Source organism: Lutra lutra, chromosome 7 (genome assembly GCF_902655055.1).
Source record: "Lutra lutra chromosome 7, mLutLut1.2, whole genome shotgun sequence".
Classification (NCBI taxonomy): Eukaryota; Metazoa; Chordata; class Mammalia; order Carnivora; family Mustelidae; genus Lutra; species Lutra lutra.
Window position 1 is genome coordinate 62,114,038 of NC_062284.1, and position 20,228 is coordinate 62,134,265.

The window sequence follows — 20,228 nt, forward strand, 5'->3', positions numbered from 1 at the left end:
AAACCTATAATTAAAAAAATAAGGTCTTTTAACTTAAAAGTCAGTAGATTTTGAGGAAAAAAATATTTGCAGTGCATGTGACAGATATAGCACTGCTGTATATAATATACTAGGAAGTCTTTTATATTGACAAGAAAAAGAAAAACAATCCTGTAGAAAAATGGGCAAAGGGTATAAATAGGCCCTTTCTAGGAGAGCAAACCCAAATGGGCAAAAAATAAACGATAAGTTCAAATTCACTGTTACCCCAATAATGATAAGATATGAGATACGAGTTTACATCGTTCAAACTAAGAGCAGTTAAAAAAAAAAAGGCAGTAGTACTGATTGCTGGTGGTAATAGTAAAGGGTACTCCTACATTGTCAGTGGAAATTTTTGGAAAACAAAATCTATTTGAAAATAAGAAATCTTTGACCCTTTTACCTGGCAGCCCCATTTCTGAAATGTATCCTATAAAAAATAAAAACATCAGTATAAGGATATATGGTCAAGGATATTTATTGAAACACTGTTAGGATAAAATAGTAGAAACAAAGTGATCTACTCATTCCTACAGGGAATGGTTGAATGACTTTTGGTGCATTTATACTATGGAATATATTGCAGGTGACTTAGAAGAATTTTCATGAGATGATATTGACTGAGAAAAACAAAGGGTATAATAACAATAACATCCCTTTTTAAAAATTTTTTTATTTTACAGAAAAAATTATTTATTATTATTTTTTTAAGATTTTATTTATTTCACAGAGAGAAATCACAAGTAGGCAGAGAGGCAGGCAGAGAGAGAGATAGAGGAGGAAGCAGGATCTCCGCTGAGCAGAGAGCCCGATGCGGGACTCGATCCCAGGACCCTGAGATCATGACCTGAGCCGAAGGCAGAGGCTTAACCCACTGAGCCACCCAGGTGCCCCGAAAAAAATTTTTTTGAGAGAGACCACACACTTGTGGGGTTGAGGAGGGTTGGGGGAGAGGGAGAGAGAGAATCTTGAACAGGTTTCATGCCCAGTGCAGAGCCCAATTATGGGAGGATAGGGCTCCATCTCATGACCCTGAGGTCATGACCTGAGCCAAAATCAAGAGTCCGATGCTTGGGATGCCTGGGTGGCTCAGTTAGTTAAGCACCTATTGGCTCAGGTCATGATACCAGAGTCCTGGGATTGAGTCTGGCATTGAGCTCCTTTGCTCAGCGGGAGGCCTGCTTCTCCCTCAGCCTGCTGCTCCCCCTGCTCATGCTCTCTCTCTCTCTCTCTCTGACTGACAAATCTTAAAAAAGAAAAAAGGCAGATGCTTAGCTGACTGAGCCACCCAGGAGCCCCAAAGACATCCCATTTTAAAAATAAGCAACCGGGGCGCCTGGGTGGCTCAGTGGGTTGGGCTGCTGCCTTCGGCTCAGGTCATGATCTCAGGGTCCTGGGATCGAGTCCCACATCGGGCTCTCTGCTCAGCAGGGAGCCTGCTTCCCTCTCTCTCTCTCTCTGCCTGCCTCTCCGTCTACTTGTGATCTCTCTCTGTCAAATAAATAAATAAAATCTTTTAAAAAAAAAATAAGCAACCAAGGGCACCTGTGTGGCTCAGTTGGTTAAGCGTCTGCCTTTGGCTCTGGTCATGATCTCAGGGTCCTGGGGTTGAGTCCTATATCCAGCTCCCTGCTCAGTGTGCAGTTTGCTGTCTCTCTGCTTTTCGCCCCTGCTTGTGCTCTCTCTCTCTCATTCTCTTTTTCTCTCAAATAATTTTTTTAAAAAGGAAAAAAATTTAAAAGTAACCAAAACCCACAAATATGCAAGTGTGTGTGTGTGTGTGTGTGCGCGCGCGTGCACACCTTATGACTGTTGGAAGAACAAGAAATGATGCTAGTTGTTAACATGTTACCCGAAGGTGTGGGGTTAATGTAGAAGGAAAGAAAGAGGAGGGGAGAAAAGGAAAGTCAATAAAAAGGAAATAAAGCATTAACCCCACAGCACGAGTGATATCCCAATTATTTTAAATTTTATTTGGGTAACTATGGCTGTGGTGTGTATGCATGAAAAAGGAAAAGTTACATATGTGGCAAATAACCTGAATGTTCATGTGATAAAAAGCAAGTTTGAAGTTGGTGTATATTGTATGTGTCTATATCAGTGAAAACAGACAAAAACAAAGAACTATCTATCCTTCTATATGTGGAGAAAGGTATGGAGGGACATACTTGTTAGATATAGCCTTTTCTGCCTAAGTACCTGAAGGCTACCTGTTGGACACCTGAATGAGTGGGATTAGGGGTGAGGAAAGCAAGGTTAGCATTGTTGGATATTTTTTTTTTTACTTGATACAAAAATGAGCATTCTTTGTAATTTGAAAAATCACAAAGAAAAAAATATATTTGTGTGTGTCTCTAATAAGGCTTTAGATTCTGGTCGTTTAATAATGGCAGTGTGGGGGGCGCCTGGGTGGCTCAGTGGGTTAAGCCACTGCCTTCGGCTCAGGTCATGATCTCAGAGTCCTGGGATCGAGCCCTGAATCGGGTTCTCTGCTCAGCAGGGAGCCTGCTTCCTCTTCTCTCTCTGCCTGCCTCTCTGCCTGCTTGTGATCTCTCTGTCAAATAAATAAATAAAATCTTAAAAAAAAATAATGGCAGTGTGGGTGAAATTTGGGCATTAGATTATAATTCTCTTTATACACACTGAAAAGGTTAATGGAGCAGAAAACTCCAAAAGTGATTAACAAATGGCAGTAGGATCAGAGTTCATTGTTTTTGGCCAAAATATAACAAAATATTACTGAAAATTCTAATAAGAAATACTAAAAATGAGACTTGGTAAATTTTCTCCCAGTGTAGAGCAAAAACAACAGAAAACAAGGAAGCCATGAAGACAGTTGTAAATCGTAGGGTAATAGCTTAGTGTTCAGCAGGTGAGTTGAATAGTTACTTGTAACGGGTTGAACCCTTACTGGTAACTCCTAACAGTTACTTTGTTAGCTACAGGTATCACAGTGGTTAAGAGCAACAGCTTTGTTTAGAAATACTTAGTACACGGGGCACCTGGGTGGCTCAGTACTGGGGCGCCTGGGCCTCTGCCTTTGGCTTAGGTCATGATCTCAGGGTCCTGGGATTGAGTCCTGTATCGGGCTCTCTGCTCAGCAGGGAGCCTGCTTCCCCCACCCCCTGCCTGGTGCTTTGCCTACTTGTGATCTCTATCAAACAAATAAATAAAATTAAAAAAAAAAAAAAGGTTTTAGGAATACTTAGTACCTGTGAGACTTCAGTTTTCTTCTGTGAAATTTAGAGAATGATAATAATAGTAACTACCCCCATAAATGTGTTCTGAGGAGTAATAAACACTTTTAATGTGCTAAGAAGAGAGCCTAACACAAAATAATTGCTTAGTAAATGTTACTGGCTATATGGATCTAAAACCCTGGCTTTGAGTGAAATACTTCTATTTTTTTTTTCAAGACTGTATTTATTTATTTGTCAGAGAGCACAAGCAGGGGAAGCAGCAGGCAGAGGGAGAAATAGGCTTCTCACTGATCAGGGAGCCCGGTGTAGGGTTCTACCCTAGGACCCCAAGATCATGACCTGAGCTGAAGCAGACACTTAACTGACTGAGCCATCCAGGTGCCCCAGAATAAAACAGTTCTAATGAAGTAATTATTGTGCAAAGTAAGCTTAACAGTTATCTTTAAACAGTGGGAGTGGTGCCTAGCGCAGTATTTTGCCTTAGTAGGCACTCTACAAATATTGTTTGAATAAATAATTTTAACTTCTTTCACTTGACTTTATTAGAGTCTCTGATTATTTTAACATTATTTCACATATTTCTGTTTTCTGAAAATTAAAAGGAAAAGTATATCTGTAGGGTGATAATTTGGGTGAATCATAGTTAATGGATTCAAGAATAAGAGAGATTCCTTTGTACTTAAATAGATACAGTTTTCAATAGGGAAATATGATACTAATTTGTATTTTCAAGAATCATTATGGAGGAAAGAAAAAAATCATTATGGAGGAGAGGAGTTCTGGGAAGATGGCAGAGTAAGGAAACATCCAGAATCTGTTTCCCCACCTAGACAGGGATTTCACTGGCCAGATCTGTCTGATATAATGATTTTTGGAATTCTGGAGATTATTGAGGGTTTGCAGCTTCCAGAGGAAGACTTGGAGGATAAACTGCAGTTAATTTCCATTAATTTCAGCTCTTAGCACAGTAGCAGCTATCCATTCTTTATCCCTAGCCACATGGCAGGCAGCTGTGCACTGGTCCTAGAGCATCTTGCACACAGTCTGCAAGAGTCAGGTAGACAAAAAGTATCCTGTCTTCCAAATATCAAGAATCTGTGTTGATTGCTAATTCCTGCTTGGGAGCACGGTGTTGCAGACTTGGGCAGCCATTGTTGTTGAAGCATTCCTAGTGGTTCAAGTCCCTTCCCGTCCAGCCAAAGTGGCTTCAGGGGATTTAAAATGACAGCTGTCCACCACCCCACTCCCACTTCATTTTTCTCTTTTTCCCCATTTGGCAATCATACATTGAAGACCAGGGCATTGAAAAACAACTACGTACATGGGGAAGTTTGGGAAGTGAGACTGCGTGCCCAGGGAAAGGCTCAGAAAAGACCTGTTAAACCTTCGGTTTACATGGCAGGCTGATCCTCAGCACAGAGACAGCCTACAGTAATAAAAAACAAAAACAATAAACAAAAAGAATAACAAGAAATAGCATACCCTGGGGAAAGGAGAGAATCTGATTTCCAGAGTTACTATCCTGTTAGATTCAAATGTTCAGTTTTTACTTGCTCTTAGCCAAAAGGCTGAGAAGTGATGACACGTGTTCAGTTTTCAACATAAAAAGTCATAAGGCATACAAAGAAACTTGAAATTGTGGCCCATTCAATGGAAAAAAAAAATCATCAGGGTGCTTGGCTGGCTCACTTGGTGGAGCATGTGACTCTTGATATTGGGTTGTGAGTTCAAAGCCCCACATATTAGGCATGGAGCCTACTTAAAAAAAATTTTTTTTAAATCCATCAATAGGGTGCCTGGGTGGCTCAGTCTTAGGCATCTACCTTTGGCTTGGGTCATGACCCCAGGGTCCTGGAATTGAGTCCCACATGGGCCTCCCCTCTCTGTGGGAAGCCTGCTTCTCCTTCTCTCACTCCCCCTGCTTGTGTTCCCTCTTGCTGTGTCTCTCTCTGTCAAATAAATAAATAAAATCTTTTTAAAAATATTCATCAATAGACACTGTTCCTGAAAAAGACCTAAAGGCAGATATACTAATTAAAAACTATAGACCAATGGTCTTAAAGATGCTCAAAGAACTAAAGGAAGATGTGGAGAAAGTAAAGAAAACAATGTATGAATAAAAAGTTATTCTTTAATCATGGATTTTGCTGTATTTGATTGCATGATATGTTCTTTTCATTGCTTTGTGACTAGTTTATAACATCAGTTTTGATTTCTTTTGATTTGAGGTTTATCTGTGTTTCTTAATTTCTTTCCTATTTGTTTGTCCTTGTGCTGCTGATTTTTCATGGTATAACAATGGCTCATCTGTCATGTTCCTTGAGACTCTGCCATAAATAATGCAGTACATGTTAAGATGAGAGAAAATAAAACCTGATCCTTATCATGACCCCAGTACTTTATTTTTATCTCCCAGCATATCTGATTTTCAAATTCCACCTGAACAGCCATGGATTTTTGTTACTCATAGCTTTGCTATGAGTGTTCTTTGTGCCACCTAAAACATCATCTCCATCATGAAAATCCTTGTTTGAGACTTAGTTCAGATGTTCTCTGTTTCATAAAGTCTGGCCAAGTTCTTCTGCCAGGATTCCCTTCCTCTTTTAGGTCCTGTTGAATATCTTCCTTTTGCTCAAGATTAACTCTTAAACCTTTTCCACCTTACTCTCTGCCCCCAAGGATGACCTGTTGGACTAAATAATGGGCTCTCTTGGCCTCTGGCTTGAGGAAAAATGGAAAGCCCTAGCAGGAGAGCTGAGGGATATCCCATGGGGTTGTCTTGGTCTGGCCTCATCCATTTGTGTTTATGAAGCTTTCCCTACTGGCCAAAGTCTTTATTATTTTGGAAGTAGAGTTCCATACAATATTTTGTTAGTATCAGATATACAACATAGTGATTTGACAATTATATACATTATGAAATGATCATAATGTATATAATTACTGTAAGTATAATTACCACCACAAGTGTAATTACCATTTATCACCAAAGTTGTTGCAATATTACTGACTACATTCCCTGTGCTGTACTTTTCATCCCTGTAAATTATTTTATAACTGGAAGTTTGTGTCTCTTATGCCTCTACACCTATTTTACCCATCTGCTAAACCTCCTTCCTTCTGACAACCACCAGTTTGTTCTCTATTGAGTCTGTTTTTTGTTTCTTGTTTTATTTCTTAGATTCCACATATGAGTGAAAGCATATGGTTATTTGTCTTTTTCTGTCTGACTTACATCACTTAGCATAATAACCTCTAGGTTTACTCATAATGTTGCAAATGTCAAAATTTCATTTCTTAAGGCTGAGTAATATTCCACTGGATAATATATATATATTTTTATTTACTCATATATTGATGGACGCAGGTTGCTTCCATATCTTGGTTACTGTAAATAATGCTGCAGTGAACTTGGGAGTTCATATATCTTTTCAAATTTGGCATTTTCACTTTCTAATGAAGTTAGAATTTGGAATTTCATTTTCCAATTCCACAGAAGTAGAATTACAGGGTCATATGGTATTTCTATATTTAATTTTTTGAGGAACCTCCATACCTTTTTCTACAGGGGCTCCATGTACTTACATTCCCACCAGCAGTACACTACACATCATTTCCTCAATATCCTCACTAAAACTTGTTATTTCTTGTCTTTTTGATACTAGCCATTCTGCCAGCTGTGAGGTGATAACTCACTGTGGTTTGATTTGCATTTCCCTGGTGACTTGTGATGTTGAGCATTTTTGGCCATCTTTGTATTTCCTTTAGAGCAGTGTCTGTTTAGGTCCTTGGCCCATTTTTGACTGGGTTCTTTGCCTTTTTGGTGTTGAGTTGTACAAGTTCTTTGTACAAGTTCTTTGTACAAGATGGTTTTTTGGATAACCTCTTACTGGAGATATCATTTGGAAATATCTTCTTCCATTCAGTAGGTTGTCTTTTCATTTTGTTGATTTTTTTTTTTCTGTGCGGAAGCTTCTTAGTTTGAAGTAGTCCCAATTGTTTATTTTTGCTTTTGTTTCCTGAATTTGAGAAAACAGATACAGAAAAATATTGCTAAGGCCAATGTCCACGAGATTACTGCCTATGTTTTCTTTTTTTTTTTCTTTTTATCTTTTTACTTTTTTTAAATTTTATTTTATTTTTTTCAGTGTTTCAGAATTCACTGTTTATGTACCACACCCAGTGCTGGCTCTACTGCCTATGTTTTCTTTTAGAATTTTAATGGTTTCAGGTCTTACATTTAGGTGTTTAATCCATTTTGAGTTTTATTTTTGTGTATGGTGTCAGAAAGTGGTCCAGTTTCATTCTTTTGCATGTAGCTGTCCATCTGGTGTAATATGTCATGCAAGGCCATTGTTTTCTTACTGATTTTCTCTCTGTGCAATCTATCCATTCATATAGATGGGGTGTTATAGTCCCCTACTATTAGCATGTTACTCTCAGTATCTCCCTTTATGTCTGTTAATATTTGCATTATGTATTTAGGTGCACCAGTGCTTAGATGTTTACATGTGTTATATCCTTTTGTTGGATTGATCCCTTTATCATTATGTAATGGTGTTCTTTGTGTCTCATTACTGTCTTTTGTTTTAAAAGTCTATTTTGAAAAAAAAATAAAAGTCTATTTTGTCTGATAAAAGTATTGCTCCCCCAGCTTTTTTTTTCTCACTTTCCTTTTCATGGAATATCGTTTTCCATTCTATAACTTCAAGTCTGTATATGTCTTTAGATCTGAAGTGAGTCTCCTATAGGCGGCATAAAGATGGCTCTTGTTTTTTATTTAGTCACCCTATGTCAGTTGATTGGAGCACTTAGACCATTTACATTTAAAGTGATTATTGATAGAAATGTACATATTACTGTTTCGTTAATTCATTTTTTGGTTGTTTTGTAGTCTACCTTTGTTCCTTTCTTCTCTTGTTCTTCCCTTATGATTGATGACTTCATTCATCATTATGCTTGGATTGCTTTCTCTTCATTTTTTGTGTATCTATTAGAGGTTTTTGGTTTATGGTTACCATGAGGTTCATATATAACATAATAAATATATAGCACCCTATATTAAGTTGATGGTTGCATAATTTCTAACACATTCTAAAAGTTCTACATCTTTACTCTTCTATCCCTCCGTGTTTATGTATATGAAGTCATATTTTACATCTTTTTATAAACTTAAAATTTTTTTGAAATGAGGAAACACAGAGAAGATGGAAGTACATTTAAAGATTTTATTTATTTATTTGACAGAGATCACAAGTAGGCCGAGAGGTAGGCAGAGAGAGAGAAGAGAAGCAGGCTCCCTGCTGAGCAGAGAGCCCAACGCAGGGCTGGATCCCAGGACCCTGGGATCATGACCTGAGCTGAAGGCAGAGGCTTTAACTCACTGAGCCACCCAGGCACCCCTGTGGAAAAACATTTAAAACTTTATTCCTGAACCATCTGAAAGTTGTCATCCTGATGTTCAATTACCCTAAGTAGTTGAGTGTGTATTGTCTTATAGAAAAGACATTCTCAGGACGCCTGGGTGGCTCAGTTGGTTAAGCGGCTGCCTTCGGCTCGGGTCATGATCCCGGTGTCCTGGGATCGAGTCCCACATCGGGCTCCTTGCTCAGCGGGGAGCCTGCTTCTCCCTCTGCCTCTGCCTACCACTCTGTCTGCCTGTGCTCATGCTCGCTACCCCCCGCTCTCTCTAACAAATAAATAAAATCTTTAAAAAAAAAAAAATGACATTCTCTAATATAACCACAATATAACCTTCAGAATTGGGAAATTAAAGTGTTGTATTACTACCATCTCATCTTTATATCCATTCATGTTTTGTTGATTGTCTTAATTATGTCCTTCATACCAAAAGGATGTGTTTAAGAATCACTTGTTGCATTTAGTTGTCTTATGTTTAGTTTAATTCAGTCTGGAACAGTTCCTCAGTTTTTCCTTATATTAATAATCTTGACACTTTGGAAGATTACAGGCCAGTTATTTTGTAGAATGTTTCTTAATTTGGTTGTCCAGTGTCTCTTCATGGTTAGATTCAGATTATACATTTTAATAGGAATATCAGAGTTCACTTTGATTACTTGATTAAGGTGTCATCTGCTGGGCTTCTCCACTCTGAACTTAACTCTTTCCCCCTCTTTGTAATTAATATTTTGTTGAGGGGTACTTACTATGTAAATATCCCATTCCTTGTTAGAGTTTCAAATTATTTATATGTATATTAATTCATGGGTTCCCATTTTATTCAGTGAATTACAGTCTGTTATTATCATTGCTTATTATGATGCTCAAATTGTTCCTATTAATAGAAAATGATATTTAGAAGGTGAGATCTAGGTGGTAGGTACAGTCATTGCTGTTTGGGTATCATTGCTCCCAGATCCTCTTAGTAGAGTTAGACAAAGTGAGAGATGATATATTTGCTTACACACACACACACACACACACACACACACACACACACACACACAGTTACATCATCATATCTATTTCTGTATCTTTTTCTGTTGAAACCCATGAGTTCTCACTGATTCTGATCTGACACTGTAAGGCTCAAAGATTAGAGTGGGAGGAGAGAACTTGAGTGCTGGATGGAGTTAATTAAAAATAACCCAACCAATGCAACAAGAGCAGTTCTAAGAGGAAAATCTGTGGTGATATAGGCCTACCTTAAGAAACAAGAAAAAGCTCAAATAAACAATCTCACCTTAAAACCTAAAGGATTTAGAGAAAGAAGAGAAAAGACCCAAGTTGAGTGAAAGGAAGGAAATACTAAAGATCAGAACAGGAATAAAAGAAAAAGATAAACAAAATTGATAAAACCCTTGGCCAGACCCATCAAGAAAAAAGAACCCGAATAAAATCAGAGAGAACTGACACCATAGAAATACAAAGGATTATAAGAGAATAGTATGAAATCTTATATGCCAACAAATTGGACAACCTAGAAGAAATGGATAAATTCCTAGAAACATAGAATCTTCCAAAGTTGAATCATGAAGAAATAGAAAATTTAAACAGATTACTAGCAATGAAATTGAATTAGTAATGAAAAAACTACCAAAAAACAAAAGTACAGGACCAGATGGCTTCATAGGTGAATTCTATCAAACATTTAAGGGAGTTAATGCCTATTCTTCTCAAATAGGAGAGAAAGGAAGACTTCCAAATATATTCTGTGGGGCCAACATTACCCTAATACCAAACCAGATAAAAACACTACACACACACACACACACACACACACACACACACACACACGGACATGCTACAGGCCAGTATCCTGATAAACACTGATGCAAAAATCTTCAAAAAATATTAGAATCACTCATCATGATCAAGTGGGATTTCTTTCAGGGATGTGAGGATAGTTAGTATTTTGCAAATCAGCTTAATATAGCACATCAACAAAATGAAAAATAAAACTCATATGACCATCCCCGTAGATGGGAAAGAAAGCATTTCATAAAATTCAGTATCCATTCATGATAAAAGCTTTCAACAAAGTGGGTTTAGAGGAAACATACTTCAACATAATAAAGGAAGGCCACGTATGAAAAGCTGACAACCAGCGTCATACTCAGTAGTGAAAGTAGTGAAAATTCCTCTAAGATCAGGAATAAGACAAGGATATCTACTCAAAAGTACTAGAAGTCCTAACTGCAGCATTCAGACAAGAAAAGAAATAAGAGGCATCCATATTGGTAAAGAAGTTAAATTGTCATTATATGCAGATGACATGATACTATACATAGAAAATCCTAAAGATGCCACCAAAAAACTACTGGAACTGATAAATGAATTCAGTAGAGTTGCAGGATACAAAATTAATATCCAGAAACTGGTAGTGTTTCTATACACTAATAACAAAGTAGCAGAAAGGGAAATAAAGGAAACAATTCCATTTACAATTATACCAAAAAGAATAAAATACCTAGGAATAAACCTAACAAAGTAAGTGAAAGACCTGTACTCTGATAACTATAAAGTACTGATGAAAGAAATTGAAGATGACACAAATGGAAAGATATTCCATGCTCATGAATGGAATAATTAATATTGTTAAAATGTCTATACTACCAAAAGCAATCTATAGATTCAGTGCAATCCCTATCAAAATACCGATAGCATTTTTCACAAAACTATAACAGTACTAAAATTTGTATGTAACCCTCAAAAGACCCCAAATAGCCAAAACAATCTTGAGAAAGAACAATAAAGCTAGAGGAGAGGTATCCTAATGCCATATTTCAAGATACACTGCAAAGCTCTAGTACTCAAAACAGCATGGTACTGGCACAAAAATAGACACATAGATCAATGGAACAGAATAGAGAGCCCAGATGTAAACCCACACTTCCACAGCCTATTACTCTATGACAAAGGATGCAAGAATATACAGTCAGGAAAAGGCATTCTTCTCAATAAATGGTATTGGGAAAACTGGACAGCTACATGTGACATAATGGAAATGTGACATAATGGAAAACTGGGCCACTTTCTAATACCGTACACAAAAATAAATTCAAAATGGATTAAAGACCTAAGTGTGAGATCTGAAACCATAAAAATCTTAGAAGAGAACACAGATAGTAATTTATATGATGTAAGCTGTAGCAACATTTTTCTAGGTATGTCTCCTCAGATAAGGGAAACAAAAGCAAAAAATAAGCTATTGAGACTACATCAAAATAAAAGCTTCTGCATGGCAAAGGAAACTATCAACAAGATAAAAGGCAACCTAGGAATGGGAGGAAGATATTCACAAGTGCTATATTCAGTAAGGAGTTAATATCCAAAATATATGAAGAACTTATACAACTCAACACCAAAAAGCCAAATAATTAAATTAAATTAAATTTAATTATATTAAATTATTTAATTAATTACTGCCAATTAAAAAATGGTCAGAAGACCTGTCTAGACATTTTCTCAAAGAAGTCATACAGATGGCCAAGAGACACATGAAAGGGTGCTCAATATCACTAATCATCAGGGAAATGCAAATCAAAACCACAATGAGATATTACCTCACACCTGCCAGGATAGCTAAGATAAAAAACACAAGAAACAAGTGTTGGCAAGAATGGGGAGAAAAAGGAACCATCATGTACTCTTGGAATGTAAATTGGTATAATCACTGTGGAAAACAGTATGGAGGATCCTCAGAAAATTAAGAATAGAGCTACCATATGATCCAGTAATTCCACTACTGGGTATTTACCTAAAGAAAACAAGAACACTAATTCGAAAAGATATATGCATCCCTATGAGTTTATTTTTAAACTTTTTTTAAAATTTCCAATATAGTTAGCATTCATCTATTGAAGGACACTTGGGCTGCTTCCATAATTTGGCTATTGTAAATAATGCTGCAATAAACGTGGGGGGCTGTGTATGTGTGTTGAGTGGAATATTATGCAGCCATTAAAAAAGATGAGGTTGTGCCTCTTGCAGTAACATGGATGGTCCTAGAAGGGATTATGCTACTTGAAATATGTTGACTGAGAAAGACAAATACCATATAATTTCACTTATATGTGGAACTGAAAAAAAAAAAAAAAAACAAATGAAAAAAAGCACAATCATATGTGGAAATACAGAGAACTAAATGATGGTTCCCAAAGGGGAAAAGGCTGGGGAGACGGGTAAAATAGGTGAGGAGAGGTAGGAGATACAGGCTTCCAGTTACGAAATAAACAAATCATAGGAGTAAGTGAGTAAAAAGTACAGCATAAATAATACAGTCAATGATATTGTAAAGCATTGTATGATAACAGATGGCAGCTATACTTGTGTGCATAACTTAATATATAGATTTGTCTAATTGTATTTTATACTTGAAAGTAATGTAATGTTGTCACCTCTATTCAAATAAAGTAACCCACTCAATTCAGCAAATTTATTTCAGGGTAAGGGGTACTTGACTAAGGTGAGTTGATTTCAAAGAATTTTGGAAATTGAGGGCTTAAAAATTGTGAAATCTGCATTTTTTTTCTGTTTTCTTACAACTGGGAATAATTGATCTTGAATTGCAGTTATAAACCGGTAGCACTAGTTGCTACTAATATTCCTTTTAACAAAATTTTATTTTAAAAAATTATTTTTTTTCTAAAGATTTTATTTATTTATTTGACAGAGAGAGATCACAAGTAGACAAAGAGGCAGGCGGAGAGGGAGAGAGGGAAGCAGGCTCCCTGCTGAGCAAAGAGCCCGATGTGGGACTCGATCCCAGGACCCTGAGATCATGACCTGAGCCGAAGGCAGCGGCTTAACCCACTGAGCCACCCAGGCACCCTAAAAAAATTATTTTTAAGTAATCTCTACACACAGCATGGGGCTTGAACTCACAAACCCAAGATCAACAGCTGCATGCTCTACTGACTGAGCCAAACAGGCACTCCACCACTAGTATTTCTTAATGGGAGTTTTGGGTTTCATTCATCTCATGTTGGAAGGCAGCTATGCTCACCACTATACCACCAATGCTCATTCATCTCATGTTGGAAAGAGAATAAGAAAGCAGTCAATTGTTAACTCTTGAGGATAGTTGTGTAAATTATGAATATATAAAATTATAATTGTGAAAATGAATAACAGAAATGTTTAAAATCCTTAAGTGTTTTAGGAATATAGGAATGAAAAGCAATACACAAGAGCTTATATATTCTGAGTAGCAACCATATAAAACTTACATATTTGTAGAAAAATGGAGAACTACAGTGAAAATGTATTGTGCGCAGCAATAACATTTGGGTAGGTCTTCCAGTTTTCTTTTGGGATGTTGACTAATCCTGATTTGGAAGTGCTCATATATTGTGATATCAAATTACAGTGTGTACATTATAGAAAATAAGTACAGAAGAAAGTGAGATAGAAATGCATGTATATTTCACCCTTTATTCTTCCTTCTTTCTGCTGACTGAAGCAATATACTGAATCCAGTTAGGAAAAGGCTGAATGCTTTGGTCTTTTCCAAATGCCCCCTAGTTCTGTAATGATGACAGTAGCTATAGGGTCTGAGAAATTTTAAGTGGGGCTACTCTGGTCTTTAGTCCTGTGTCATGGTTAAGAAAATTGCAGCCCTTCTGTCTCCTCCTCTTCCTTCTTCAGGAGGGATCTCCTGGATCAGGTACCTTATAGGGCATTGTGAGAAGAGGGCTAGTTTACAAAAACCAAGCAGAAACTCCAGAAAGATTCTGTTTTATCTCACCACAGAGTAGTATTCATTTTAGGAAGTGATAGTTACATACCACTAAAGGGTTGCTTAATGTGAATGGGCCACTGCCACTACCAGTGGGACCCTTCCATTGAGACTAAGAATATGTCACTCCTGATGTCTATCCTTTTTGTACCCATACCTCCGTGTTCAAATAAAGTAACTTTAATGAAGGAACGGGAAGGGATTTATTTGGCCGTTTCTGGGATTACTTCCCTGGATGTTTGTTGTTCCTGTGGTGGGAGATCTTGGGTCATAGGCATGAACTTTCCAAGGTTGACAGCCAGTTATTTAGAGATGGCAAATGGTGGTCTAAGGTTTTTCAGAGTAAAGTAACCTAGTTGTCTTATTGTTTCAGCCAGAACTCTGACTTAATGAAGGATTAAAATGACAAGGATACATTTTAGATCTTGTCGTGGGGTCATGGGGACATTGTTGATTCAGAGGAGAGGCCTTTACCTGGGGATATAATTTAAAGAAGGGACATATCTGAAAACATGCCTAAGAAGCAGAAAAAGTGACCTCTCTGCTATGAAGATTTTTGTAACTCTCCCAGCCCACAATCATTTTCCCTTCTCAGATATGTTTATATCTACCCTTCATTCATATTTTACTATGTACTAGTATTGAACTTTTTACTAACTGCATGGTCTGTCTCTTCAACCATATGGTAAGCTCATTTTGAACCAAGACATTGTTTTAAATGTCTTTCAAGTCTCTCACAGTGCCCCCTGCAGTGGGAGGGCCCTTTTGGCATTTTAATAAATATTTGCTTCCCAAGGTGAAGAGAAATCTGGTTCTGAGACCTGCCTTTGTCAAAACTAGTTTCTTTTAGAATATTGATTCTTCTTTCTCTCATTGGGTATGGCATAGGTTTCAGTTGGCCTTATTTGTGTTTACTTGCATTTCAGAACTTCTGTTGTTTCTTTCACTTCCGATTCCTTGGAGACTGTTTAAAGAACAATTTCCATGGTATTTAGTATATGTGTACATTTGCAATATGAATGAATATGGGAAATAAATTTCTCTGTATTTCACCTTATAATATAGAGAAGCCAAGTAGGAAATCTAGTTCCATCTGTCAAAGTTAAATACAGGCTGTTGCCTGTTTCCTTTGGATAAAGCTGCTACAAAAGATGAGGAATAGTATCTGGTCCTTACTTGAACTAGGATCCAGATGATGATCAACTTCTGGCCAGGCTTGAAATGGAAATGGGCCATCTGTAAAAATTTATGCTGGGTAGCGACCCAAGGATGAATAGCCTACAATGGGATTGAGGGACTAGCCCAGAATTTACCTGACATTTATGGAAAGTGGACAGTGTTTCCTGACATTTTGTGGGGTTGTTTTGTCAAATGTGACACAGATGAGGCTTTTTTCCTCCCTTCCTAAATACTTGCTTGCACTTTGGGTGGCACCTGCCAAGTGGACAGAAGAGTCTGGGCTGTGGCTTAGATATATTTGGATACCTGGTGGGTGGGACTGTAGCATGCCTTCCCACTTGGAAAATTAAAGAGAAATTTTAAAATAAAAAATACTAAATTGTCTAGCCATAAACATAAGGAAAACTATGAGTATCGTAATAATTATAACAAGATAAAAATAAAACAAGATAAAAAATAATTATAACAAAAAACATAATTATAACAAGATAAAAATATAAAAATAAACCTAGGTTTAATTTAGATTCTCATCATATTCAAGTATTCTTAATTACTATATTTGTGTCAGAATTTAAGACCTAGATTGGAACATTCAATATTATCTAGGAATAGAACAAAAGTCGGAAAGAGTAAGCTATATGCCAAAATATTAACAGTGGTTATCTCTAGATGGTGGGATTATTTTTATCAGCATTTTTTCCCTATTTTCAATTCCTGACTTTTATAATAAAATTCTCATAGTTAGTACTCAAATGTTGTTTCTGTGAGTAAAGATGGTATCTGTTACTGAATTAGATACCAGTTTTACATAATGATGTATTGTACGGTGACTAACATAACACACACACACAAAATAGACAGCAGTTTTACTAAAAGGAAAAAAGTTTTCTAGTTGAATCCTTTTTTTTTTTTTAAGATTTTATTTATTTATTTGACAGAGAGAGAGAGATCACAAGTAGGCAGAGAGGCAGGCTGAGAGAGAGGAGGAAGCAGGCTCCCTGCCGAGCAGAGAGCCCGATGCGGGTCTCGATCCCAGGACCCTGGGATCATGACCTGAGCTGAAGGCAGAGGCTTTAAACCACTGAGCCACCCAGGCACCCTAGTTGAATCCTTTTATTTTAACAAAGAATTTATAGGTCAAGAGAAATAAGTAATATTTAATATTAATTTAAACAAAATACATCATAGAATTTAAAGCCATTTTCTCACAAATATTCCTTTAGATAAATTAAAAACTGGTAAGTATTTCTTTATAATAGCAACTTCATTTTATAATAGAACTGTGTGGGTCAAAGCTACACATTTCCAGTTATAAAGTGAATAAGTAATGGTGATGTAATTGACAGCATAGTGACTATAGTTAATAATACTGTATTGCATATTTTTCAAATGATTTTATTTATTTATTTGTCAGAGAGCAAAAACAGGGGGAGTAGCCGGCAGAGCAGGCAGAGGGAGAAGCAGGCTCTCCACTGAGCAAGAAGCCCACAGTAGGACTCAATCCCAGGACACTGGGATCCTGACCTGGGCTGAAGGCAGATGCTTAACCAATTGAGCCACCCAGTTGTCCCTATATTGCATATTTGAAAGCCGCCAGGAGAGTGGTCTTCAAAGTTCTTATCATGATTTTAAAAAAGTTGGTAGCTTTGGGGACGCCTGGGTGGCTCAGTTGGTTGGACGACTGCTTTCGGCTCAGGTCATGATCCTGGAGTCCCGGGATCGAGTCCCGCATCGGGCTCCCGGCTCCACGGGGAGTCTGCTTCTCTCTCTGACCTTCTCCTCGCTCATGCTCTCTCTCACTCTCTCTCAAATAAATAAAATCTTTAAAAAGAAAAAAGTTGGTAGCTTTGTATGCTGATCTATGTTAATGACTTGTGATCATTGTGGAATACGTATAAATATCAGATTAAATAATATATTGTATACCTGAAAATAATATAGTGTTATGTCAAATATACCTCAATAGAAAACAAAAGAGAAACCAGAAGAAAAATATATGAAGACTTTCTGTGGAAAAGTATTAGGGGCCAAGAACTTAATATATTTTGTTGGATAGGTAACCTCCTATAAATGACATGATTTTCATATTATAGGTAGGAAATAATAATCCCTAGGCTCTAGCAAAAACCTTCAAGATATGAAGAGTTTTAAAGATTTATTACTTTAATGGTTTATGAAAGTGTTTTTGGAAATAAATTTTTAGTAGGATAGAAAATAGAAGTTTTTCAAAAGTTATCTGTGAAGTTGGGAAGTATTAACTATGGTATCTGTATTCAGGTGTCTATTTTCCAAAATAAGTACATAGCTCTTTTTAAAATAGATGAGGATATCAGAAAGAAAGATGACTGAGTAGTTCTTATACAGAAAAGTGGGAAAAAAGTGTAATAACAAGAAAAACTTTAATTAGTGCTCACTTTGTTCCAAACATTGTTCTAAATGCTTTCCATATATTAGAACAATTAATCCTCTCAAAAACCCAGTGAGTTTTAGGTGCTTTTTAAAAAACTCTATTTCTTTCTTTCTTTCTTTTTTTTTTTTTTTTTTTACTTTTTTGTTATGTTAGTCACTATATAAGGCATCATTAGTTTTTTTTTTTTTTTTTAAAGATTTTATTTATTTATTTGACAGAGAGAAATCACAAGTAGGCAGAGAGGCAGGCAGAGAGAGAGGAGGAAGCAGGCTCCCCGCTGAGCAGAAAGCCCGATGCGGGGCTTGAACCCAGGACCTGGGATCATGACCTGAGCCGAAGGCAGTGGCTTAACCCACTGAGCCACCCAGGCGCCCCCAAGCATCATTAGTTTTTGAAGTAGTGTCTTCTAGGTGAGGAAACTGAGGTAAGGTTACCTCCCTAAGGAGCCAGGCTTGGAACCTAGAAAGTTCCAAAACATGTTCTTAGTGATTAAACTATAGGTAGCTGTTTAGAGGAAGAGAAATAATCTTAAGCACTTTCCCCAACTCCAGGCACCATTAAGTTATATATTTTACATGAATGCTCTCTCTTTAAATAACAAGCTCCAGCCCTGCTTTTCTCATTTTTTAATTTTAGCAAATAATTTTATTTAACAGTGTACTAATGTAACACATTATCAGATAGTTCTCCATTTTTTGTCTATAATGGACATTTTAAATCAGTATCCTGAATCTACAAACAACAAAAAAAAAATCTCTTTGGACTTCTACATGTTAATGCAGTGCAAAAAACATTTAAGAAACTGTTAATATAGTTAATATAACAAACTGTATAAATATATACCTTCTCTGAAAGATTTGAAATGATATAAAAATAATTATAGCAATGTGTTGTTGGATTTTTTAAATTAACATATAATGTATTATTTGTTTCAAGGGTACAGGTCTGTGATTTATCAGTCTTACACAATTCACAGCACTCACCATAGCACATACCCACCCCATCCCTTCCACCCCCCTCTCCTCCAGCAAGATTAAGATTAAGAGTCTCTTATGGTTTGTCTCTCTCTCTGGTTCTCTATACAGATTACCACAAGTTTGGAGAGAGGCTGGGTCAATAGAGCCATAAATGGTGTTAACCTTATGTCAACCTTGGGAGACAAACCATGAGACTTCTTTTTTTCTTTTTTTTTTTTTAAAGATTTTATTTATTTGTTTGAGAGAGAGAGAGGAGAGAGCATGAGAGCTGAGAAGGTCAGAGAGAGAAGTGGACTCCCCGTGGAGCTGGGAGCCCAATGTGGGACTTGATCCTGGGACTCTGGGATCATGACCTGAGCCGAAGGCAGTCCCTCAACCAACTGAGCCACCCAGGTGCCCTGAGACTTCTTTTTTAAAAAATATTTTATTTATTTGTTTGACAGAGATAACACGTACGCAAGCAGGGGGAGTGGCAGACATAAGGAAAGGGAGAAGCAGCCTCCCCACTGAGCAGAGAACCTGACACTGGGCTCGATTCCAGGACCCTGGGAACATGTCCTGAGCTGAAGGCAGATGCTTAACTGACTGAGCCCCCATAAGAGACTCTTGATTATAGGACACAAACTGAGGGTTGCCAGAAGGAAGACAGGTGGGGGGATGGATTAATTGGGTGATGGGCATTAAGGATGGCATGTGATGTAATGAGCACTGGGTGTTATATGCAACTGATGAATCACGGAACTCTACCTCTAAAACTAGTAATACACTATTTGTTAATTAATTGAATTTCAATTTAAAATAAAGTGTCAGTACAACTCTGGATTTTTTTTTTAAGTTTTTAACTCCAGTTAGTTGACATACAGTGTTTTATTAGTTTCAGGTGTACAGTATAGTGATTCATCAATTCCATACATCACTACTCAGGGTTATTTGTTCATTTTTTAAGTTTTTAAAAATTTTCTTTATTTTAATTATCTCTATACCCAATGTGGGGCTTGAACTCATGACCCTCAGATCTAGTGTCGCATGTTCTTCCAACTAAACCTTGGGTTATTTTTAATCTAAAAATAAAGTGTTTCAAACACAGGTGACTATAAATTCCCTATAGTATCTCAAGAATCAATTCAGTTTCAGAAAAAAGATTGCTAAGGAAAATGTATTCATTCAAATATATTTTAAAGTGCTTACTGTATGCCAGGCACAATGCTAGACATTATAAATTTTAAAATGATATGGTTCCT

The 20,228-nt window shown here is 36.9% G+C and overlaps 1 protein-coding gene across 1 annotated transcript in view; it reads left to right on the top strand.

Moving 5' to 3' along the window:
* The window catches only part of STARD9 (StAR related lipid transfer domain containing 9), a 125,103-nt gene that overhangs the window by 37,673 nt on the left and 67,202 nt on the right, over positions 1 to 20,228 (top strand).